We start from the raw sequence: 26,899 nt of genomic DNA on the forward strand, positions 1-26,899 counted from the left end.
TCTTTGTAGGATGCCAAGAAGATTCCGTCCAGATTCTCTGTGGTCGGCTGAATTCCTGATTGTTGTTTCTAAGTTATTTGGGGATGTAAGAGTGGTGCAATTGTATCCCCTAGACCCTCTCTGGTTTGTTTTCGATAAGCTTGGGTTCATTTCTGTGTATGTTTTTGGTTTGTTTTCCTTCAGCAAGGGCTTATCCGATGCCTATTCTACGATGAACTGTGTTTCGTAGTTAATAAACAAATTGCTTTGTCTTTGCCAGCCTGGTAGCGAGTTTATTTCTTCAGCTTCACAAGTTGTTTGCCACAGTTTAAAGACACTTTCCAAGCGTTGACCATCTCAATGTTTCTTTAATTCGTTGTAGATTTCCTCATCTATGTTCTTCAATTTTTCTTCATTGCTCAGCGCTCTAAGCTTAAGCAGTTCTATTTCTGTCTTCATGTTTTCCAAGTGTTAGTTTCTCCCATAATTGTCTTTATTGGTCCTGTTCGTTTGGAATACGTTTAATTTGGAGTTTATGAGGCAGAATTTAACCAGTGTTCATAAATTTCTGCCTTGTGAGAAAGTAACCTTTCTGGCTTTAAGTTGTTCATTCTATATGTGTATAATGCGGTTTTTAATTGATAGTGGAGGGGCATGGGCTTCTATCTTGTGTATCATCTGTAGGTGGATTTTCATTTAAGCAATTATTATGTGGTAAAGAATGAAGTGTTGCATAATTCGGACAAATGTTGATTGAGCTGTTGCAGGGATTGTTCTTTCTCTTCTTTTCCTCTTGTGTGGAGCGAGTGAGTTCATCAGTGTTGCTAATCAAAAGTCTCAAATTCGTGTTCATCTCTCTCAGTTCCTTAAGAGTCTATTCGTATCAAGAAGATTAAGTTTGTCCAAAGACACCTGGAAAAGGTTTAGTTTTTGAAAGCATTATATTTCGGTTGCCTAGTTCCATGAGAGTTACCTTGTCTGTTGGAATACATTTTTAGATTACTGGCGTGTACAATACATGCTCACACATGTATGTATGTATATATATATATATAGGTAAGTGGTAGGTTTGCCTCGATCCTTCAGGGGTAGTCTGAAGCAACCAGGGGATGTTTAAATCCGGAGGCACTCCTGGGGATCACCTCTATGGGTACCGTCTTGGGAAGAGGGCGTCCAGAGGCAGGTAATATGTTGCTTAAACCGTAGTTTATGCATTTACTTGGAGGACAATCAGTAAGTTGTCATAATAGTGTTTGGAGTGTGGATATGTGTATACATATGAGTACGTACATGCACATATATGTTTGTCTGTGTATGCCTATATACATGTTTGTGTGAGTGTGTTGACATTATGAACACAGGAGGTGTTTCTTTCTTTTTTTTATAAATCTCCTTTTACAAAACCACTACATTATAGGGATGTCAAAAAACCGACACCGGCCCCTAAGTGATGGCCTTGAAAAATTCTGTTTCAGTCGAATGAATTGAATCCAGCACTTATTTTGGTCTGCTTTGCTGAACTGCTAGGTTATAGGAGCATAAACACCAACACCAGTTATCAAGCAGTGATGGGAGACAGACACACAGACATGAGGAGACACACACACACATATATATTCGACGGGCTTCTTTCAGTTTCCATCCACCAAAACCACTCACAAGGCTTGGGTCGGCTTGAGACTATAGCAGAAGACACTTGCTCAAGGTGGCATGCAGTGAGACTGAACCCAGAACCATGTGGTTGGGAAGCAAGCCTCTTACTACACATAATATATGACAAAGATGGTGGGATAGGCTGGAAGTATAAGCTAAGTGATGACGTATGAACGGTCAAGGGGCCTTGCAAGTAGGACAGACATGTCAGCAGAAGGACAACTAGTGCGTATGACTTTTACTTTCGGGCTTTCACTTGGGACAGACATGGTGCCCCCGCAAGAGTTCAGGTAAATTGGCGTTAGGTTCTGGCCAGAGGTTAGGTCGGTGTATCCTAAGTGGACAGTATAAATGTTGCGAGAGGACCCATGTGACGGATGAACCAAGCTTTTTAGCCTATTTCACACACCTGCTTATACCCACTGATCCACTGACCTGTACGAGTTAAGGCAGCTGGTGTATATATATATATACAAACATATATGCTGTGTGTAGCATCGTGTGAAAGAGGGAGGCTAGTATATATTATATAAAAAAAACTTTAAGGCGCTGCTCCAGCATGGCCGCAGTCTAATGAATGAAACAAGTAAAAGAAAGAAAGGAACATGACAAAAAAACCCATACATTTCGTACGTATACCTGCGGCTAAAGACACGCAGCTAGCTTTACTGATTGAGTGTGACAAGGGACGGATTGACGTCTAGCAAGATATATTTAAACGAAGTCTATGAAAAGCATTCGACAATCCAGAATCGACCCACCCTCTCTGATCGAAGTAAGCAAGTCTCGAAGGTAAATTCTTCCATTTATTGTGAGATGATGGGGGGTGGATTGGTTCGCAAAAGTTTTGCTTCGTCTCGACGTTTCCATGGAACCTTTGATTTCTTTGTAGGATGCCAAGAAGATTCCGTCCAGATTCTCTGTGGTTGGCTGAATTCCTGATTGTTGTTTCTAAGTTATTTGGGGAAGTAAGAGTGGTGCAATTGTATCCCCTAGACCCTCTCTGGTTTGTTTTCGATAAGCTTGGGTTCATTTCTGTGTATGTTTTTGGTTTGTTTTCCTTCAGCAAGGGCTTATCCGATGCCTATTCTACGATGAACTGTGTTTCGTAGTTAATAAACAAATTGCTTTGTCTTTGCCAGCCTGGTAGCGAGTTTATTTCTTCAGCTTCACAAGTTGTTTGCCACAGTTTAAAGACACTTTCCAAGCGTTGACCATCTCAATGTTTCTTTAATTCGTTGTAGATTTCCTCATCTATGTTCTTCAATTTTTCTTCATTGCTCAGCGCTCTAAGCTTAAGCAGTTCTATTTCTGTCTTCATGTTTTTCCAAGTGTTAGTTTCTCCCATAATTGTCTTTGTTGGTCCTGTTCGTTTGGAATACGTTTAATTTGGAGTTTATGAGGCAGAATTTAACCAGTGTTCATAAATTTCTGCCTTGTGCTTGTTTTTGACCATGTTCCAGAAAGAAACCTTTCTGGCTTTAAGTTTTTCATTCTATATGTGTATAATGCGGTTTTTAATTGATAGTGGAGGGGCATGGGCTTCTATCTTGTGTATCATCTGTAGGTGGATTTTCATTTAAGCAATTATTATGTGGTAAAGAATGAAGAGTGGTGCATAATTTGGACAAATGTTGATTGAGCTGTTGCAGGGATTGTTCTTTCTCTTCTTTTCCTCTTGTGTGGAGCGAGTGAGTTCATCAGTGTTGCTAATCAAAAGTCTCAAATTCGTGTTCATCTCTCTCAGTTCCTTAAGAGTCTCTTCGTCTCAAGCAGATTAAGTTTGTCCAAAGACACCTGGAAAAGGTTTAGTTTTTGAAAGCATTATGTTTCGGTTGCCTAGTTCCATGAGAGTTACCTTGTCTGTTGGAATACATTTTTAGATTACTGGCGTGTACATTTTTAGATTACTGGCGTGTACAATACATGCTCACACATGTATGTATGTATATATATATATATATATATATATATATATATATATATATATATATATATATATATATAGGTAAGTGGTAGGTTTGCCTCGATCCTTCAGGGGTAGTCTGAAGCATTCAAGCAACCAGGGGATGTTTAAATCCGGAGGCACTCCTGGGGATCACCTGTATGGGTACCGTCTTGGGAAGAGGGCGTCCAGAGGCAGGTAATATGTTGCTTAAACCGTAGTTTATGCATTTACTTGGAGGACAATCACTCCTTTTACAAAACCACTACATTATAGGGATGTCAAAAAACCGACACCGGCCCCTAAGTGATGGCCTTGAAAAATTCTGTTTTAGTCGAATGAATTGAATCCAGCACTTATTTTGGTCTGCTTTGCTGAACTGCTAGGTTATAGGAGCATAAACACCAACACCAGTTATCAAGCAGTGATGGGAGACAGACACACAGACATGAGGAGACACACGCACACATATATATTCGATGGGCTTCTTTCAGTTTCCATCCACCAAAACCACTCACAAGGCTTTGGTCAGCTTGAGACTATAGCAGAAGACACTTGCTCAAAGTGGCACGCAGTGAGACTGAACCGAGAACCATGTGGTTGGGAAGCAAACCTCTTACTACACATAATATATGACAAAGATAGTGGGATAAGGTAAGTGATGACGTATGAACGGTCAAGGGGCCTTGCAAGTAGGACAGACATGTCAGCAGAAGGACAACTAGTGCGTATGACTTTTACTTTCGGGCTTTCACTTGGGACAGACATGGTGCCCCCGCAAGAGTTCAGGTAAATTGGCGTTATGTTCTTGCCAGAGGTTAGGTCGGTGTATCCTAAGTGGACAGTATAAATGTTGCGAGAGGACCCATGTGACGGACGAACCAAGCTTTTTAGCCTATTTCACACACCTGCTTATACCCACTGATCCACTGACCTGTACGAGTTAAGGCAGCTGGTGTATATATATATATACAAACATATATGCTGTGTGTAGCATCGTGTGAAAGAGGGATACTAGTATATATTATATAAAAAAAACTTTAAGGCGCTGCTCCAGCATGGCCGCAGTCTAATGAATGAAACAAGTAAAAGAAAGAAAGGAACATGACAAAAAAACCCATACATTTCGTACGTATACCTGCGGCTAAAGACACGCAGCTAGCTTTACTGATTGAGTGTGATAAGGGACGGATTGACGTCTAGCAAGATATATTTAAACGAAGTCTATGAAAAGCATTCGACAATCCAGAATCGACCCACCCTCTCTGATCGAAGTAAGCAAGTCTCGAAGGTAAATTCTTCCATTTATTGTGAGATGATGGGGGGTGGATTGGTTCGCAAAAGTTTTGCTTCGTCTCGACGTTTCCATGGAACCTTTGATTTCTTTGTAGGATGCCAAGAAGATTCCGTCCAGATTCTCTGTGGTCGGCTGAATTCCTGATTGTTGTTTCTAAGTTATTTGGGGATGTAAGGTCGGTGGAGTTGCCTCCCCTTGTCCGTCTTTGGTTTGTTTTCGATAAGCTTGGGTTCATTTCTGTGTATGTTTTTGGTTTGTTTTCCTTCAGCAAGGGCTTATCCGATGCCTATTCTACGATGAACTGTGTTTCGTAGTTAATAAACAAATTGCTTTGTCTTTGCCAGCCTGGTAGCGAGTTTATTTCTTCAGCTTCACAAGTTGTTTGCCACAGTTTAAAGACACTTTCCAAGCGTTGACCATCTCAATGTTTCTTTAATTCGTTGTAGATTTCCTCATCTATGTTCTTCAATTTTTCTTCATTGCTCAGCGCTCTAAGCTTAAGCAGTTCTATTTCTGTCTTCATGTTTTCCAAGTGTTAGTTTCTCCCATAATTGTCTTTGTTGGTCCTGTTCGTTTGGAATACGTTTAATTTGGAGTTTATGAGGCAGAATTTAACCAGTGTTCATAAATTTCTGCCTTGTGCTTGTTTTTGACCATGTTCCAGAAAGAAACCTTTCTGGCTTTAAGTTTTTCATTCTATATGTGTATAATGCGGTTTTTAATTGATAGTGGAGGGGCATGGGCTTCTATCTTGTGTATCATCTGTAGGTGGATTTTCATTTAAGCAATTATTATGTGGTAAAGAATGAAGTGTTGCATAATTCGGACAAATGTTGATTGAGCTGTTGCAGGGATTGTTCTTTCTCTTCTTTTCCTCTTGTGTGGAGCGAGTGAGTTCATCAGTGTTGCTAATCAAAAGTCTCAAATTCGTGTTCATCTCTCTCAGTTCCTTAAGAGTCTATTCGTATCAAGAAGATTAAGTTTGTCCAAAGACACCTGGAAAAGGTTTAGTTTTTGAAAGCATTATATTTCGGTTGCCTAGTTCCATGAGAGTTACCTTGTCTGTTGGAATACATTTTTAGATTACTGGCGTGTACAATACATGCTCACACATGTATGTATGTATATATATATATATAGGTAAGTGGTAGGTTTGCCTCGATCCTTCAGGGGTAGTCTGAAGCATCCAAGCAACCAGGGGATGTTTAAATCCGGAGGCACTCCTGGGGATCACCTGTATGGGTACCGTCTTGGGAAGAGGGCGTCCAGAGGCAGGTAATATGTTGCTTAAACCGTAGTTTATGCATTTACTTGGAGGACAATCAGTAAGTTGTCATAATAGTGTTTGGAGTGTGGATATGTGTATACATATGAGTACGTACATGCACATATATGTTTGTCTGTGTATGCCCATATACATGTTTGTGTGAGTGTGTTGACATTATGAACACAGGAGGTGTTTCTTTCTTTTTTTTATAAATCTCCTTTTACAAAACCACTACATTATAGGGATGTCAAAAAACCGACACCGGCCCCTAAGTGATGGCCTTGAAAAATTCTGTTTCAGTCGAATGAATTGAATCCAGCACTTATTTTGGTCTGCTTTGCTGAACTGCTAGGTTATAGGAGCATAAACACCAACACCAGTTATCAAGCAGTGATGGGAGACAGACACACAGACATGAGGAGACACACACACACATATATATTCGATGGGCTTCTTTCAGTTTCCATCCACCAAAACCACTCACAAGGCTTGGGTCGGCTTGAGACTATAGCAGAAGACACTTGCTCAAGGTGGCACGCAGTGAGACTGAACCCAGAACCATGTGGTTGGGAAGCAAGCCTCTTACTACACATAATATATGACAAAGATGGTGGGATAGGCTGGAAGTATAAGCTAAGTGATGACGTATGAACGGTCAAGGGGCCTTGCAAGTAGGACAGACATGTCAGCAGAAGGACAACTAGTGCGTATGACTTTTACTTTCGGGCTTTCACTTGGGACAGACATGGTGCCCCCGCAAGAGTTCAGGTAAATTGGCGTTATGTTCTGGCCAGAGGTTAGGTCGGTGTATCCTAAGTGGACAGTATAAATGTTGCGAGAGGACCCATGTGACGGACGAACCAAGCTTTTTAGCCTATTTCACACACCTAGCAAGATATATTTAAACGAAGTCTATGAAAAGCATTCGACAATCCAGAATCGACCCACCCTCTCTGATCGAAGTAAGCAAGTCTCGAAGGTAAATTCTTCCATTTATTGTGAGATGATGGGGGGTGGATTGGTTCGCAAAAGTTTTGCTTCGTCTCGACGTTTCCATGGAACCTTTGATTTCTTTGTAGGATGCCAAGAAGATTCCGTCCAGATTCTCTGTGGTCGGCTGAATTCCTGATTGTTGTTTCTAAGTTATTTGGGGACGTAAGGTCGGTGGAGTTGCCTCCCCTTGTCCGTCTCTGGTTTGTTTTCGATAAGCTTGGGTTCATTTCTGTGTATGTTTTTGGTTTGTTTTCCTTCAGCAAGGGCTTATCCGATGCCTATTCTACGATGAACTGTGTTTCGTAGTTAATAAACAAATTGCTTTGTCTTTGCCAGCCTGGTAGCGAGTTTATTTCTTCAGCTTCACAAGTTGTTTGCCACAGTTTAAAGACACTTTCCAAGCGTTGACCATCTCAATGTTTCTTTAATTCGTTGTAGATTTCCTCATCTATGTTCTTCAATTTTTCTTCATTGCTCAGCGCTCTAAGCTTAAGCAGTTCTATTTCTGTCTTCATGTTTTCCAAGTGTTAGTTTCTCCCATAATTGTCTTTGTTGGTCCTGTTCGTTTGGAATACGTTTAATTTGGAGTTTATGAGGCAGAATTTAACCAGTGTTCATAAATTTCTGCCTTGTGAGAAAGTAACCTTTCTGGCTTTAAGTTGTTCATTCTATATGTGTATAATGCGGTTTTTAATTGATAGTGGAGGGGCATGGGCTTCTATCTTGTGTATCATCTGTAGGTGGATTTTCATTTAAGCAATTATTATGTGGTAAAGAATGAAGAGTGTTGCATAATTCGGACAAATGTTGATTGAGCTGTTGCAGGGATTGTTCTTTCTCTTCTTTTCCTCTTGTGTGGAGCGAGTGAGTTCATCAGTGTTGCTAATCAAAAGTCTCAAATTCGTGTTCATCTCTCTCAGTTCCTTAAGAGTCTATTCGTCTCAAGAAGATTAAGTTTGTCCAAAGACACCTGGAAAAGGTTTAGTTTTTGAAAGCATTATATTTCGGTTGCCTAGTTCCATGAGAGTTACCTTGTCTGTTGGAATACATTTTTAGATTACTGGCGTGTACAATACATGCTCACACATGTATGTATGTATATATATATATATAGGTAAGTGGTAGGTTTGCCTCGATCCTTCAGGGGTAGTCTGAAGCATCCAAGCAACCAGGGGATGTTTAAATCCGGAGGCACTCCTGGGGATCACCTGTATGGGTACCGTCTTGGGAAGAGGGCGTCCAGAGGCAGGTAATATGTTGCTTAAACCGTAGTTTATGCATTTACTTGGAGGACAATCAGTAAGTTGTCATAATAGTGTTTGGAGTGTGGATATGTGTATACATATGAGTACGTACATGCACATATATGTTTGTCTGTGTATGCCCATATACATGTTTGTGTGAGTGTGTTGACATTATGAACACAGGAGGTGTTTCTTTCTTTTTTTTTTTCCATAAATCTCCTTTAACAAAACCACTACATTATAGGGATGTCAAAAAACCGACACCGGCCCCTAAGTGATGGCCTTGAAAAATTCTGTTTCAGTCAGTCGAATGAATTGAATCCAGCATAATATATGACAAAGATGGTGGGATAGGCTGGAAGTATAAGGTAAGTGATGACGTATGAACGGTCTAGTGGCCTTGCAAGTAGGACAGACATGTCAGCAGAAGGACAACTAGTGCGTATGACTTTTACTTTCGGGCTTTCACTTGGGACAGACATGGTGCCCCCGCAAGAGTTCAGGGAAATTGGCGTTAGGTTCTGACCAGAGGTTAGGTCGGTGTATCCTAAGTGGACAGTATAAATGTTGCGAGAGGACCCATGTGACAAATGAACCAAGCTTTTTAGCCCATTTCACACACCTGCTGTAAAGTGGTTGGCATTTGGAAGGGCATGCAGCTGTAAAAACCTTTCCAAAACTGACCTCCCCCCTGTGCTGGTGCCACGTAAAAAGCACTGGTTCATGCGTCCTGGCATCTCTTGTGGGTATTTTTCTAGCCAGAAGGTGATCATCGCTTCTATACCCTAATCGTGTGGGATTATAGTGTACAAATTCACCACATCGAATGATACTAACAGGGTTCCTTCACTTATTGTCTTCGGGAGGTGCTTTAGCATGTCTAAGTCATCCCTGATGAAGCTTTTCACATATTTTAGAAACGGTTTGAGTAAGATGTCGACAGAAACAGGTGTGTTGCCGTAGCAGAGTGTAAACAATAAAAACAGAAGAAAGGTGAAAGAAAGAAAGAAGCTTTTTTTTTTGGTTTGTTGAGGTTTTAACTATTTCAGTTTTAATTGAGTCTTATTTCGTAGTTGTCTTGACGGTCTTGTGGGTAAAGACCTGAGTGCTATCAACTTTGAATACTCTGGGGTTAGAGTTCAATTCTTGCTAAGACGAAATTTGTTTTGTTTTGGAAGTATACTTCTCATATCAGGATCTCAAACTTGATCACTTAGCTGCATGTTGAACCTTCATCCCCGTAAAGTAAATAAAAAATAGAGATCATCAAAGTTGTTTTTATAATTCAATTTTGCTTGGATAGCTTTAAATATCTCATCTTTACATACAATTACAAAGCTGTCTTGATGGTCGTGTGGGTAACGACGCCGGAGACAAAACTGTCAACCTGTTGACAGTGAGTTCGATACGTGCCGGGATTATTAATTTTTTTTTTTTTTTAATTGAATTCAGGGAAAAGTTAGGTTTATAAATCCTAATTTTCACTTATAAAATTGCCGCCAGTAAGATGGAACAGTGGTGCGAGAGGTGGAAGGGGCGTTGGGGCGCGTACAGGTGGTCTAGGCTGCCTGGTTCGCGCCCCCCTTCCTCTTTCACTTCTTTCATCGCCGGACCATTGACCCTGGCGGGTTTTTACCTCGCCTCATCATTTTTCCTCCTACTCCAGTCCCCCTCCTACTCCTAACCCTCCTAAATACTCCTAATTCTCAAAGACGAAATTAATTAAATAAATAATAATTAATTAATTAATTAAAAAAAAAACAAAATAAACATACATTTCGTACGAAATACCTGCGGCTGAAGAAATACAGCTAGCTTTACTGATTGAGTGTTTACGAATCGATGTATGTAATTGATACATGTAAAGCCATTCCAGAATCGACCCTCTCTGATTGAAGTCACGTAATTGAAGCCGAGGAAGGATTAAGAATTAAGGCTGCAACAAGGTAGGCAAAGAATAGAATCTTTTTTCTTTTTATACCCATTGTCTTTTACCGTCGCCTTTTAATGCGTTTTACACGAACAAATTGACACAAGAGTCTTAATTTTTGGTTTAATGTGAACACCCGGCCATATATACGTATGTATAATGCGTTTTACACGAACAAATTGACACAAGAGTCTTAATTTTTGGTTTAATGTGAACACCCGGCCATATATACGTATGTATATTGACATTCATTGGCAACATTACAATTTTGCAAATGTAATAAATACTTTTGGAAAGAAAACTTTGCTCCAACGAACCGAAGGAGCAATGAAATGTCATTTATCGCCCATTACATCTCGTACAGACAAGTGGGGGTAAAAACATAGAACGAATGAATATGAGGATGTAATGGCTACTACTGAACATCACTTCCGAGTAGTATCATTTAAATGTGTCTGGCATCAAGCTTATCATTCTATTATCTTTGTTAAGTAAACTGTGCATCTACTGTTTCATAAATCCACCACAGGTGACAAATGTCCATAATAATCTATCTCTGTCCCCAATGTGTCCTTTTTTTTTTTTGTAGCTTTTTCAATCAGTAATAACACATTGCCTACTTGGAACTTTCAATGTCTCTTCTTCTCTGACTATAAAAAACTTGTTTATTTTCTCTTCAATCGCTGCATTTGTCCAATGTTAAAAATCCTGTAGATGTTTTATATTGTGTTTGTGTAATCAATTGGTGGATATTCTGTTGTTGGAGTTACTGGGCTTTATGTTTGGTTGGGGATTCTAGAGTGATTAGTGTAATTCTGGTGTGTGGGCATTTGTGTATCACCCTGTTCTTTTCTCTAGAGTTCTTGGTTTCCTTTCTCTTTTCTATTCCTTGTCCTTCATCTGGAGCCAGTCAGGGGCTACTGGCATCGACCACGTTCGCATGGTGCTCTTTTCATGCCCCAAAGAACAAAAATAAAAATAGGACTGCAGCTGGAAGTGCTCAGGTGTCACTGGGGCAGGCATTGATGATTCAGCGCTTAGGAATGCTTCTGTAGGAGAAAATGCAGACCTTATTAAATATGCAAGGACCCCGAAACTTATGTCCTCTTAAGGGGTTTTTGCTTAATAAAAAAAAAAAAAAGAAATCTCTGTAAATGTAGTAGTTAGAGAGGAGAATAATTTGGTTAGGGGATATATTGGCAGCACTATTGAATTTAAAAGGAGATATCGGGTCCACATGAGCTCATTTTCGAATGCCAAATACTCCAATTCTACTACATTGGCATATTATATTCATGATTTGAAGAGGAGGAATATGAGCTATACTATTGAATGGTTAGGCCTATCCAAAGCCCCCCCCCCCCTACACACTTTAATGCTAATGTAGATTATGCTTAAGGGAATCGTACTTGATTGGCCAAACACCTTAATATATTTTCTTATGTGCTCCCTTTCTGTAATAGGTTTTTCTCAACATTCTTGAGTAGTTATAAAATTAAAATCAGATGCCCACCTGAGCTGTGATCTTGAATTGAATCTGTAGCAAATTTTCTTTTATCTAAATTTAATTATTGACCTTTGAAATGCATATATTTTTCTTTGTTCGACTCGTGTTAGCTTTTATTCGTGCATATGTGTATACCGTTGGCTTTTACCATTTGGGGCCCTGTTGTTTTGACCAATTGGAATGTTTATTCATTATACCTTTCAGTTTAGTCAACCATTTCATCAATTGCAGCAGCTTCATAACTAATTCAGTTCTCTGATAGCTTAGTTGTATATCTGATATGCTTTTATAATTACTGTTGTACTGAATAATTATTGATAGATCTAGATTAGCAACAGTCAGTGCTACTATCACTAACTGAAAATCTAGGTTACTTTAGGTGAGCCTAATAACTGATGGTTTTGGGGTGTTGTTGTTTGTCACTCTTGGTGAGTCCTTGATAGTATACAACTAAGCTATTACTATACATTAAAAGAAATAGGCCTCTGTAAAGTGCAACACATAACCAACAGTGAGGCTCATTGCTGGTTCCACTCCTAGTAACTGATGGTATTGGGGTGTTGTTGTTAATCACTCTTGGTGAGCCCTTGACAGTATACAACTAAGCTATTACTGTACATATATATATTTATTCAGTTATTATGTCACAGGCCTCTGTGAAGTGCAACACCTAACCAACAGTGGGGCTCATTGCTGGTTCCACTCCAGTACCCGGTGTGGGGCATAGGCTAATGTACGGAATACAAGCCAAATGATTGAAGTAATAATAATACAGTAAGGTTTTCTTGAAGCATTCACAGGTGTGGTTACGTGATAGAGAAGTTTGCTTGCCAACCATTCGGTCCCACTGCAGATATATGTGCGTCTGTGTTGGTGTTTACATCCTCATGAAAGACACAAAATAAGTACCAGGCTATTCTGGTCAGAAAGCTTAGCAAGAGCCTATGTATACATTTTAATTAAAATATATTTCGTTTTTGCTAGATTAGAATTGTTTCATTAAATTACCAAATTTCTCCTCAAACGTTAAACCCACCCCAACATAGAATATTCTCTTCCATTCCATAAGTCGGTATAGTGTACATTTAAAGACTGGATTATGTTTTTTCAATCAGGTTTCAAAGTTGTTGCAGTGTTTCTGTCATGTGCTGTGAAAAAGGGGTAAGTGATACGAGGGATCTTGGATTATACAACACTGCTTCAGACAAACCTATCCAACCCATGAGCCTGTGGAAGAAGAGGTGATGAGGAAGACATGGAAAGGTAGGCAAACTCTTATATACACACAAGCACATACATTACTCAATTCATAATATATACACATACATACATCACTAGATTCATAATATATACACATACATCACTAGATTCATAATATATACACATACATCACTAGATTCATAATATATACACATACATACATTACTCGATTCATAATATATACACACAAGCACACACATTACTCGATTCATAATATATACACATACATACATCACTAGATTCATAATATATACACATACATACATTACTAGATTCATAATATATACACACATTACTCAATTCATAATATATACACATACATTACTCGATTCATAATATATACACATACATACATTACTCGATTCATAATATATACACATTACTCGATTCAAAATATATACACACAAGCACACACATTACTCGATTCATAATATATACACATACATACATCACTAGATTCATAATATATACACACAAGCACACACATTACTCGATTCATAATATATACACATACATACATTACTCGATTCATAATATATACACACATTACTCGATTCATAATATATACACACATTACTAGATTCATAATATATACACATACATACATTACTCGATTCATAATATATACACACATTACTCGATTCATAATATATACACACATTACTCGATTCATAATATATACCACATACATACATCACTAGATTCATAATATATACACATACATATATTACCCCATTCATAATATATGCACACATTACTCGATTCATAATATATACACACATTACTCGATTCATAATATATACACACATTACTAGATTCATAATATATACACATACATACATTACTCGATTCATAATATATACCACATACATACATCACTAGATTCATAATATATACACATACATATATTACCCCATTCATAATATATGCACACATTACTCAATTCATAATATATACCACATACATACATCACTAGATTCATAATATATACACATACATACATTACTCGATTCATAATATATACACACACAAGCACATACATTACTCGATTCACATATCTGATATGCTTTTATAATTACTGTTGTACTGAATAATTATTGATAGATCTAGATTAGCAACAGCCAGTGCTACTATCACCAACTGAAAATCTAGGTTACTTTAGGTGAGCCTAATAACTGATGGTTTTTGGGTGTTGTTGTTTGTCACACTTGGTGAGCCCTTGACAGTATACAACTAAGCTATTACTGTACATATATATATTTATTCAGTTATTATGTCACAGGTCTCTGTGAAGTGCAACACCTAACCAACAGTGGGGCTCATTGCTGGTTCCACTCCAGTACCCGGTGTTGTACGATGTGGGGTATAGGCTAATGTACGGAATACAAGCCAAATGATTGAAGTAATAATAATACAGTAAGGTTTTCTTGAAGCATTGACAGGTGTGGTTTATGTGATAGAGAAGTTTGCTTCCCAACCATTCAGCCCCCCTGTGCTGGTGCCACGTAAAAAGCACTGTGGTGTTAGGAGTGCTGCAATTATGAATCTGTGGTTCATGCGTCCTGGCATCTCTTGTGGGTACTTTTCTAGCCAGAAGGTGATAATCGTTTCTATACCCTAATCGTGTGGGATTATATTGTACAAATGATACCAACAGGGTTCCTTCACTCATTGTCTTCGGGAGGTGGTTTAGCATGTCTAAGTCATCCCTGATGAAGCTTTTCACATATTTCAGAAACGGTCTGAGCAAGATGCCGAGGAAGTTGCTCAAATGGTGGGTCAGCAATGATGGGCCTCAGTTTGAGGCCAGTAGGGGGAGGATCATTAATGCATAGGCTTGGAGAAACTCTGCAAGCTTTAGAAATATCTGGATTTTTGTGTATCTGAGGTAATCCGTAGAATAGAGTAGGTCTGTATTTGAAGAGGATAAGTTTTAAAGAGTCTTCTGTGGGTTGTATTGTACTCATAGTAAATATTATTTTCCATCGTGGAGAGTATTCACTTGTTGTAATACTCTGTGTCCATCACCACTACCGCACTTCCTTTGTCGGTTTCTTTGTTAGTTACTGTTAGTAAGTGAAATATATGTATAAATGATAACAAACAGACATTGTCTTTTAACTCTTTATTGACACATTAACATTGTCTTGTATTTTCTTACATTCAGAGCCAGGTACTTCTTCGTCCAGCCCTCCAGAGTAACTGCTTGGTTTCCTGAGAAAGAGGTCGTCTTGTTGATGAAAATAAATCAATAAAACAAAAAGTGCGTCTATTTTATTAAATTTAAAGTATGATAATTTAGTACCTACAATGTTTAAATATGATCATATACTTAGATTCTACAACAATTAAGTACGATAATTTGGTGTCTATAACGATTACATTCTATATAGTTATATTCCACATTAGTTTAGTGTCTGTAATGATTAGATTCTATGTAGTTCGATTCCACATTAGTTTAGTGTCTGTAATGATTAGATTCTATGTAGTTCGATTCCACATTAGTTTAGTGTCTGTAATGATTAGATTCCATATAGTTCGATTCCACATTAGTTTAGTGTCTGTAATGATTAGATTCTATATAGTTAGATTCCACAATAGTTTAGTGTCTGTAATGATTAGACTCTATATAGTTCGATTCCACAATAGTTTAGTGTCTGTAATGATTAGATTCTATGTAGTTCGATTCCACATTAGTTTAGTGTCTGTAATGATTAGATTCTATGTAGTTCGATTCCACATTAGTTTAGTGTCTGTAATGATTAGATTCCATATAGTTCGATTCCACATTAGTTTAGTGTCTGTAATGATTAGATTCTATATAGTTAGATTCCACAATAGTTTAGTGTCTGTAATGATTAGACTCTATATAGTTCGATTCCACAATAGTTTAGTGTCTGTAATGATTAGATTCTATGTAGTTCGATTCCACATTAGCTTAGTGTCTGTAATGATTAGATTCTATGTAGTTCGATTCCACATTAGTTTAGTGTCTGTAATGATTAGATTCTATATAGTTAGATACCACAATAGTTTAGTGTCTGTAATGATTAGATTCTATATAGTTCGATTCCACATTAGTTTAGTGTCTGTAATGATTAGATTCTATATAGTTCGATTCCACATTAGTTTAGTGTCTGTAATGATTAGATTCTATATAGTTCGATTCCACAATAGTTTAGTGTCTGTAATGATTAGATCCTATATAGTTCGATTCCACATTAGTTTGGTGTCTGTAATGATTAGATTCTATATAGTTCGATTCCACATTAGTTTAGTGTCTGTAATGATTAGATTCTATATAGTTATATTCTATATAGTTCGATTCCACATTAGTTTAGTGTCTGTAATGATTAGATTCTATATAGTTCGATTCCACAATAGTTTAGTGTCTGTAATGATTAGATTCTATATAGTTCGATTCCACAATAGTTTAGTGTCTGTAATGATTAGATTCTATATAGTTCGATTCCACAATAGTTTAGTGTCTGTAATGATTAGATTCTATATAGTTCGATTCCACAATAGTTTAGTGTCTGTAATGATTAGATTCTATATAGTTATATTCTATATAGTTAGATACCACATTAGTTTAGTGTCTGTAATGATTAGATTCTATATAGTTCGATTCCACAATAGTTTAGTGTCTGTAATGATTAGATTCTATATAGTTCGATTCCACATTAGTTTGGTGTCTGTAATGATTAGATTCTATATAGTTCGATTCTACATTAGTTTAGTGTCAGTAATGATTAGATTCTATATAGCTCGATTCCACATTAGTTTAGTGTCTGTAATGATTAGATTCTATATAGTTCGATTCCACAATAGTTTAGTGTCTGTAATGATTAGATTCTATATAGTTCGATTCCACAATAGTTTAGTGTCTGTAATGATTAGATTCTATATAGTTCGATTCCACAATAGTTTAGTGTCTGTAATGATTAGATTCTATATAGTTCGATTCCACATTAGTTTAGTGTCTGTAATGATTAGATTCTATATAGTTCGATTCTACATTAGTTTAGTGTCAGTAATGATTAGATTCTATATAGTTAGATACCACAATAGTTTAGTGTCTGTAATGATTAGATTCTATATAGTTCGATTCTACAATAGTTTAGTGTCTGTAATGATTAGATTCTATATAGTTCGATTCCACAATAGTTTAGTGTCTGTAATGATTAGATTCTATATAGTTCGATTCCACAATAGTTTAGTGTCTGTAATGATTAGATTCTATATAGTTCGATTCCACAATAGTTTAGTGTCTGTAATGATTAGATTCTATATAGTTCGATTCCACATTAGTTTAGTGTCTGTAATGATTAGATCCTATATGGTTAGATACAACATTAGTTTAGTGTCTGTAATGATTAGATTCTATATGGTTAGATACAACATTAGTTTAGTGTCCGTAATGATTAGATTCTATATAGTTATATTCCACATTAGTTTAGTGTCCGTAATGATTAGATTCTATATAGTTCGATTCCACATCAGTTTAGTGTCTGTAATGATTAGATTCTATACAGTTCGATTCCACATTAGTTTAGTGTCTGTAATGATTAGATCCTATATGGTTAGATACAACATTAGTTTAGTGTCCGTAATGATTAGATTCTATATAGTTATATTCCACATTAGTTTAGTGTCCGTAATGATTAGATTCTATATAGTTCGATTCCACATTAGTTTAGTGTCTCTAATGATTAGATTCTATATAGTTATATTCCACATTAGTTTAGTGTCTGTAATGATTAGATTCCATATAGTTATATACGACATTAGTTTAGTGTCTGTAATGATTAGATTCTATATAGTTATATACGACATTAGTTTAGTGTCTGTAATGATTAGATTCTATATGGTTAGATACAACATTAGTTTAGTCTCCGTAATGATTAGATTCTATATAGTTCGATTCCACATTAGTTTAGTGTCTGTAATGATTAGATTCTATATAGTTCGATTGTACATTAGTTTAGATTCTATATAGTTCGATTCCACAATAGTTTAGTGTCTGTAATGATTAGATCCTATATGGTTAGATACAACATTAGTTTAGTGTCTGTAATGATTAGATTCTATATGGTTAGATACAACATTAGTTTAGTCTCCGTAATGATTAGATTCTATATAGTTCGATTCCACATTAGTTTAGTGTCTGTAATGATTAGATTCTATATAGTTCGATTGTACATTAGTTTAGATTCTATATAGTTCGATTCCACAATAGTTTAGTGTCTGTAATGATTAGATCCTATATGGTTAGATACAACATTAGTTTAGTGTCTGTAATGATTAGATTCTATATAGTTCGATTCTACATTAGTTTAGTGTCTGTAATGATTGGATTCTATATAGTTATATGCCACATTAGTTTAGTGTCTGTAATGATTAGATTTTATATAGTTCGATTCCACATTAGTTTAGTGTCTGTAATGATTAGATTATATATAGTTATATACCACATTATTTTAGTGTCTGTAATGATTATATTCTATATAGTTCGATTCCACATTAGTTTAGTGTCTGTAATGATTAGATTCTGTATAGTTCGATTCTACATTAGTTTAGTGTCTGTAATGATTAGATTTTATATAGTTCGATTCTACATTAGTTTAGTGTCTGTAATGATTAGATTCGTTATAGTTATATCCTATATGGTTAGATACAAAATTAGTTTAGTGTCTGTAATGATTAGATTCTACATAGTTTGATTCTACATTAGTTTAGTGTCTGTAATCAATAGATTCTATACAGTTTAGTGTCTATAATGATTGGATTCTACCACATTTAAGTATGAATCGAGTAATGTATGTATGTGTATATATTATGAATCTAGTGATGTATATATTATGAATTGAGTAATGTGTGCATATATTATGAATCTAGTAATATATGTATGTGTATATATTATGAATCTAGTAATGTATGTGTGTATATTATGAATCGAGTAATGTATGTATGTGTATATATTATGATAACTTTCTAAGTACGATTACTTACTGTTAGTAAGTGAAGTGTATGTATAAATAATAACAAACGCATTGTTTTTTAACTCTTTATTGTCATTGTCTTATATTCAGAGCCATACCTGTTTGAAGCCAGCTTCTTTGTCCAGTCCTCCAGGGTAACTGCTTGGTTTCTGGAGGGGAAGAATATGAGAGAGAAACCAAGAAGGCATCTTGTATGTGTATTTTGTTGTTGAAAATAAATTAATAGAGTAAAAAAGTGTGTCTATTGTATTTAATTGTGTGTGTTTGCTTATATATTTATGTACGGTGGTGCATCAGCATGGATGGAACTTTGGAAAGAATATAGATATATCTGTGTCAGTATATATGTACAAGAAATCAATTGAATAAAAATTGATATTGTTGTCTGTGTATATATTATGAATCGAGTAATGTGTGTGTGTATATATTATGAATCGAGTAATGTATGTGTGTATATTATGAATCTAGTAATGTGTGTATGTGTATATATTATGAATCGAGTAATATGTGTGTGTATATATTATGAATCTAGTAATGTATGTATGTGTATATATTGTGGATTTATGTACAAGAAATCAATTGAATAAAAATTGGTAATAATAATGATATTATTGTCTGTGTATATATTATGAATCGAGCAGTGTATGTGCTTGTGTATGTTTGTATATATTATGAATCTAGTAGTGACTGCATATAAGAGTATATAAGACTGTGTATATAAGAGTTTGCCTACCTTTCCATGTCATCCTAGAGTAATGTATGTGTATATATTATGAATCTAGTAATGTATGTGTGTATATTGTGATTACTTACTGTTAGTAAGCGAAGTGTATGTATAAATAATAAAAAACACATTGTTTTTTAACTCTTTATTGTCATTGTCTTGTATTTTCTTATATTCAGAGCCAGGGACATACCAGTTTGAAGCCAGCTTCTTTGTCCAGTCCTCCAGAGTAACTGCTTGGTTTCTGGAGAGGAAGAGTATATAGAATTTAATCATTACAGACACTAAACTATTTTGGAATCTAATCATTACAAACACTAAACTATTGTGGAATCGAACTATATAGAATCTAATCATTACAGACACTAAACTAATGTGGTATATAACTATATAGAATCTAATCATTACAGACACTAAACTAATGTGGAATCGAACTATATAGAATCTAATCATTACAGACACTAAACTATTTTGGAATCTAATCATTACAAACACTAAACTATTGTGGAATCGAACTATATAGAATCTAATCATTACAGACACTAAACTAATGTGGAATCGAACTATATAGAATCTAATCATTACAGACACTAAACTAATGTGGAATCGAACTATATAGAATCTAATCATTACAGACACTAAACTATTGTGGAATCGAACTATATAGAATCTAATCATTACAGACACTAAACTAATGTGGCATATAACTATATAGAATCTAATCATTACAGACACTAAACTAATGTGGAATCTATCTATATAGAATCTAATCATTACAGACACTAAACTATTGTGGAATCGAACTATATAGAATCTAATCATTACAGACACTAAACTAATGTGGAATCGAACTATATAGATTCTAATCATTGCAGACACTAAACTATTGTGGAATCGAACTATGTAGAATCTAATCATTACAGACACTAAACTATTTTGGAATCGAACTATATAGAATCTAATCATTACAGACACTAAACTATTGTGGAATCTAATCATTACAAACACTAAACTATTGTGGAATCGAACTATATAGAATCTAATCATTACAGACACTAAACTAATGTGGAATCGAACTATATAGAATCTAATCATTACAGACACTAAATTAATGTGGCATATAACTATATAGAATCTAATCATTACAGACACTAAACTATTGTGGAATCGAACTATATAGAATCTAATCATTACAGACACTAAACTAATGTGGAATCGAACTATATAGAATCTAATCATTACAGACACTAAACTAATGTGGCATATAACTATATAGAATCTAATCATTACAGACACTAAACTAATGTGGAATCTATCTATATAGAATCTAATCATTACAGACACTAAACTATTTTGGAATCTAATCATAACAGACACTAAACTATTTTGGAATCTAATCATTACAAACACTAAACTATTGTGGAATCGAACTATATAGAATCTAATCATTACAGACACTAAACTAATGTGGGATCGAACTATATAGAATCTAATCATTACAGACACTAAACTAATGTGGCATATAACTATATAGAATCTAATCATTACAGACACTAAACTAATGTGGAATCGAACTATATAGAATCTAATCATTACAGACACTAAACTAATGTGGAATCGAACTATATAGAATCTAATCATTACAGACACTAAACTAATGTGGTATCTAACTATATAGAATCTAATCATTACAGTCACTAAACTAATGTGGTATCTAACTATATAGAATCTAATCATTACAGTCACTAAACTATTGTGGAATCTAATCATTACAAACACTAAACTATTGTGGAATCGAACTATATAGAATCTAATCATTACAGACACTAAACTAATGTGGAATCGAACTATATAGAATCTAATCATTACAGACACTAAACTAATGTGGTATCTAACTATATAGAATCTAATCATTACAGACACTAAACTAATGTGGAATCGAACTATATAGAATCTAATCATTACAGACACTAAACTATTGTGGAATCTAATCATTACAAACACTAAACTATTGTGGAATCGAACTATATAGAATCTAATCATTACAGACACTAAACTAATGTGGTATCTAACTATATAGAATCTAATCATTACAGACACTAAACTAATGTGGAATCGAACTATATAGAATCTAATCATTACAGACACTAAACTATTGTGGAATCTAATCATTACAAACACTAAACTATTGTGGAATCGAACTATATAGAATCTAATCATTACAGACACTAAACTAATGTGGTATCTAACTATATAGAATCTAATCATTACAGACACTAAACTATTGTGGAATCGAACTATGTAGAATCTAATCATTACAGACACTAAACTATTGTGGAATCGAACTATGTAGAATCTAATCATTACAGACACTAAACTATTGTGGAATCGAACTATATAGAATCTAATCATTACAGACACTAAACTATTGTGGAATCGAACTATATAGAATCTAATCATTACAGACACTAAACTAATGTGGAATCGAACTATATAGAATCTAATCATTACAGACACTAAACTATTTTGGAATCTAATCATTACAAACACTAAACTATTGTGGAATCGAACTATATAGAATCTAATCATTACAGACACTAAACTAATGTGGAATCGAACTATATAGAATCTAATCATTACAGACACTAAACTAATGTGGAATCGAACTATATAGAATCTAATCATTACAGACACTAAACTATTGTGGAATCGAACTATGTAGAATCTAATCATTACAGACACTAAACTATTGTGGAATCGAACTATATAGAATCTAATCATTACAGACACTAAACTAATGTGGGATCGAACTATATAGAATCTAATCATTACAGACACTAAACTAATGTGGAATCGAACTATATAGAATCTAATCATTACAGACACTAAACTATTTTGGAATCTAATCATTACAAACACTAAACTATTGTGGAATCGAACTATATAGAATCTAATCATTACAGACACTAAACTATTGTGGAATCGAACTATATAGAATCTAATCATTACAGACACTAAACTATTGTGGAATCGAACTATGTAGAATCTAATCATTACAGACACTAAACTATTGTGGAATCGAACTATATAGAATCTAATCATTACAGACACTAAACTATTGTGGAATCGAACTATATAGAATCTAATCATTACAGTCACTAAACTAATGTGGAATCGAACTATATAGAATCTAATCATTACAGACACTAAACTAATGTGGAATCGAACTATATAGAATCTAATCATTACAGACACTAAACTAATGTGGAATCGAACTATATAGAATCTAATCATTACAGACACTAAACTATTGTGGAATCGAACTATGTAGAATCTAATCATTACAGACACTAAACTATTGTGGAATCGAACTATATAGAATCTAATCATTACAGACACTAAACTAATGTGGGATCGAACTATATAGAATCTAATCATTACAGACACTAAACTAATGTGGAATCGAACTATATAGAATCTAATCATTACAGACACTAAACTAATGTGGAATCGAACTATATAGAATCTAATCATTACAGACACTAAACTAATGTGGAATCGAACTATATAGAATCTAATCATTACAGACACTAAACTATTGTGGAATCGAACTATATAGAATCTAATCATTACAGACACTAAACTATTGTGGAATCGAACTATGTAGAATCTAATCATTACAGACACTAAACTATTGTGGAATCGAACTATATAGAATCTAATCATTACAGACACTAAACTAATGTGGAATCGAACTATATAGAATCTAATCATTACAGACACTAAACTATTTTGGAATCTAATCATTACAAACACTAAACTATTGTGGAATCGAACTATATAGAATCTAATCATTACAGACACTAAACTAATGTGGAATCGAACTATATAGAATCTAATCATTACAGACACTAAACTAATGTGGGATCGAACTATATAGAATCTAATCATTACAGACACTAAGCTAATGTGGAATCGAACTATATAGAATCTAATCATTACAGACACTAAACTAATGTGGAATCGAACTATATAGAATCTAATCATTACAGACACTAAACTATTTTGGAATCTAATCATTACAAACACTAAACTATTGTGGAATCGAACTATATAGAATCTAATCATTACAGACACTAAACTAATGTGGAATCGAACTATATAGAATCTAATCATTACAGACACTAAACTAATGTGGAATCGAACTATATAGAATCTAATCATTACAGACACTAAACTATTGTGGAATCGAACTATGTAGAATCTAATCATTACAGACACTAAACTATTGTGGAATCGAACTATATAGAATCTAATCATTACAGACACTAAACTAATGTGGGATCGAACTATATAGAATCTAATCATTACAGACACTAAACTAATGTGGAATCGAACTATATAGAATCTAATCATTACAGACACTAAACTAATGTGGGATCGAACTATATAGAATCTAATCATTACAGACACTAAACTAATGTGGAATCGAACTATATAGAATCTAATCATTACAGACACTAAACTATTGTGGAATCGAACTATATAGAATCTAATCATTACAGACACTAAACTAATGTGGGATCGAACTATATAGAATCTAATCATTACAGACACTAAACTATTGTGGAATCGAACTATATAGAATCTAATCATTACAGACACTAAACTATTGTGGAATCGAACTATGTAGAATCTAATCATTACAGACACTAAACTATTGTGGAATCGAACTATATAGAATCTAATCATTACAGACACTAAACTATTGTGGAATCGAACTATGTAGAATCTAATCATTACAGACACTAAACTATTGTGGAATCGAACTATGTAGAATCTAATCATTACAGACACTAAACTATTGTGGAATCGAACTATATAGAATCTAATCATTACAGACACTAAACTATTGTGGAATCGAACTATATAGAATCTAATCATTACAGTCACTAAACTAATGTGGAATCGAACTATATAGAATCTAATCATTACAGACACTAAACTAATGTGGAATCGAACTATATAGAATCTAATCATTACAGACACTAAACTAATGTGGAATCGAACTATATAGAATCTAATCATTACAGACACTAAACTATTTTGGAATCTAATCATTACAAACACTAAACTATTGTGGAATCGAACTATATAGAATCTAATCATTACAGACACTAAACTAATGTGGAATCGAACTATATAGAATCTAATCATTACAGACACTAAACTAATGTGGAATCGAACTATATAGAATCTAATCATTACAGACACTAAACTAATGTGGAATCGAACTATATAGAATCTAATCATTACAGACACTAAACTATTGTGGAATCGAACTATATAGAATCTAATCATTACAGACACTAAACTATTGTGGAATCGAACTATGTAGAATCTAATCATTACAGACACTAAACTATTGTGGAATCGAACTATATAGAATCTAATCATTACAGACACTAAACTAATGTGGAATCGAACTATATAGAATCTAATCATTACAGACACTAAACTATTTTGGAATCTAATCATTACAAACACTAAACTATTGTGGAATCGAACTATATAGAATCTAATCATTACAGACACTAAACTATTGTGGAATCGAACTATATAGAATCTAATCATTACAGACACTAAACTATTGTGGAATCGAACTATATAGAATCTAATCATTACAGACACTAAACTAATGTGGTATCTAACTATATAGAATCTAATCATTACAGACACTAAACTAATGTGGAATCGAACTATATGGAATCTAATCATTACAGACACTAAACTAATGTGGAATCGAACTACATAGAATCTAATCATTACAGACACTAAACTAATGTGGAATCGAACTACATAGAATCTAATCATTACAGACACTAAACTAATGTGGAATATAACTATATAGAATGTAATCGTTATAGACACCAAATTATCGTACTTAATTGTTGTAGAATCTAAGTATATGATCATATTTAAACATTGTAGGTACTAAATTATCATACTTTAAATTAAATAAAATAGACGCACTTTTTGTTTTATTGATTTATTTTCATCAACAAGACGACCTCTTTCTCCGGAAACCAAGCAGTTACTCTGGAGGGCTGGACAAAGAAGTACCTGGCTCTGAATATAAGAAAATACAAGACAATGTCTGTTTGTTATCATTTATACATATATTTCACTTACTAACAGTAACTAACAAAGAAACCGACAAAGGAAGTGCGGTAGTGCTGATGGACACAGAGTGCTACAAGAAGTGAATACTCTCCACGATGGAAAATAATATTTACTATGAGTACAATACAACCCACAGAAGACTCTTTAAAACTTATCCTCTTCAAATACAGACCTACTCTATTCTACGGATTACCTCAGATACACAAAAATCCAGATATTTCTAAAGCTTGCAGAGTTTCTCCAAGCCTATGCATTAATGATCCTCCCCCTACTGGCCTCAAACTGAGGCCCATCATTGCTGACCCACCATTTGAGCAACTTCCTCGGCATCTTACTCAGACCGTTTCTAAAATATGTGAAAAGCTTCATCAGGGATGACTTAGACATGCTAAACCACCTCCCGAAGACAATGAGTGAAGGAACCCTGTTGGTATCATTCGATGTGGTGAATTTGTACAATATAATCCCACACGATTAGGGTATAGAAACGATTATCACCTTCTGGCTAGAAAAGTACCCACAAGAGATGCCAGGACGCATGAACCACAGATTCATAATTGCAGCACTCCTAACACCACAGTGCTTTTTACGTGGCACCAGCACAGGGGGGCTGAATGGTTGGGAAGCAAACTTCTCTATCACATAAACCACACCTGTCAATGCTTCAAGAAAACCTTGCTGTATTATTATTACTTCAATCATTTGGCTTGTATTCCGTACATTAGCCTATACCCCACATCGTACAACACCGGGTACTGGAGTGGAACCAGCAATGAGCCCCACTGTTGGTTAGGTGTTGCACTTCACAGAGACCTGTGACATAATAACTGAATAAATATATATATGTACAGTAATAGCTTAGTTGTATACTGTCAAGGGCTCACCAAGTGTGACAAACAACAACACCCAAAAACC

General features: G+C 34.9%; 2 long non-coding RNA genes across 5 annotated transcripts; one reads left to right on the forward strand and one right to left on the reverse strand.

Moving 5' to 3' along the window:
- The first annotated feature begins 8,754 nt into the window (after positions 1–8,754).
- LOC149129292 (uncharacterized) lies at positions 8,755–25,957 on the forward strand. Of its 4 annotated transcripts, none has more exons than XR_016240086.1 (5): positions 8,755–10,324; positions 12,931–13,078; positions 15,243–15,338; positions 19,168–19,268; positions 19,981–25,957. It is a non-coding gene; the product is annotated as an uncharacterized LOC149129292 (long non-coding RNA). The 4 variants fall into 4 exon arrangements; XR_016240085.1 differs by having other exon boundaries at positions 19,987–25,957; XR_016240087.1 differs by lacking the exon at positions 19,168–19,268 and having other exon boundaries at positions 8,782–10,324.
- Positions 15,186–25,971, reverse strand: LOC149129293 (uncharacterized). Its single transcript, XR_016240088.1, has 3 exons — positions 25,835–25,971; positions 19,176–20,045; positions 15,186–15,305 (listed from the first exon to the last, which is right to left on the reverse strand). It is a non-coding gene; the product is annotated as an uncharacterized LOC149129293 (long non-coding RNA).
- Positions 25,972–26,899: the final 928 nt, after the last annotated feature.

This window comes from Octopus bimaculoides, unplaced genomic scaffold (assembly GCF_046866305.1).
Source record: "Octopus bimaculoides isolate indiv1 unplaced genomic scaffold, ASM4686630v1 contig74, whole genome shotgun sequence".
NCBI lineage: Eukaryota > Metazoa > Mollusca > Cephalopoda > Octopoda > Octopodidae > Octopus > Octopus bimaculoides.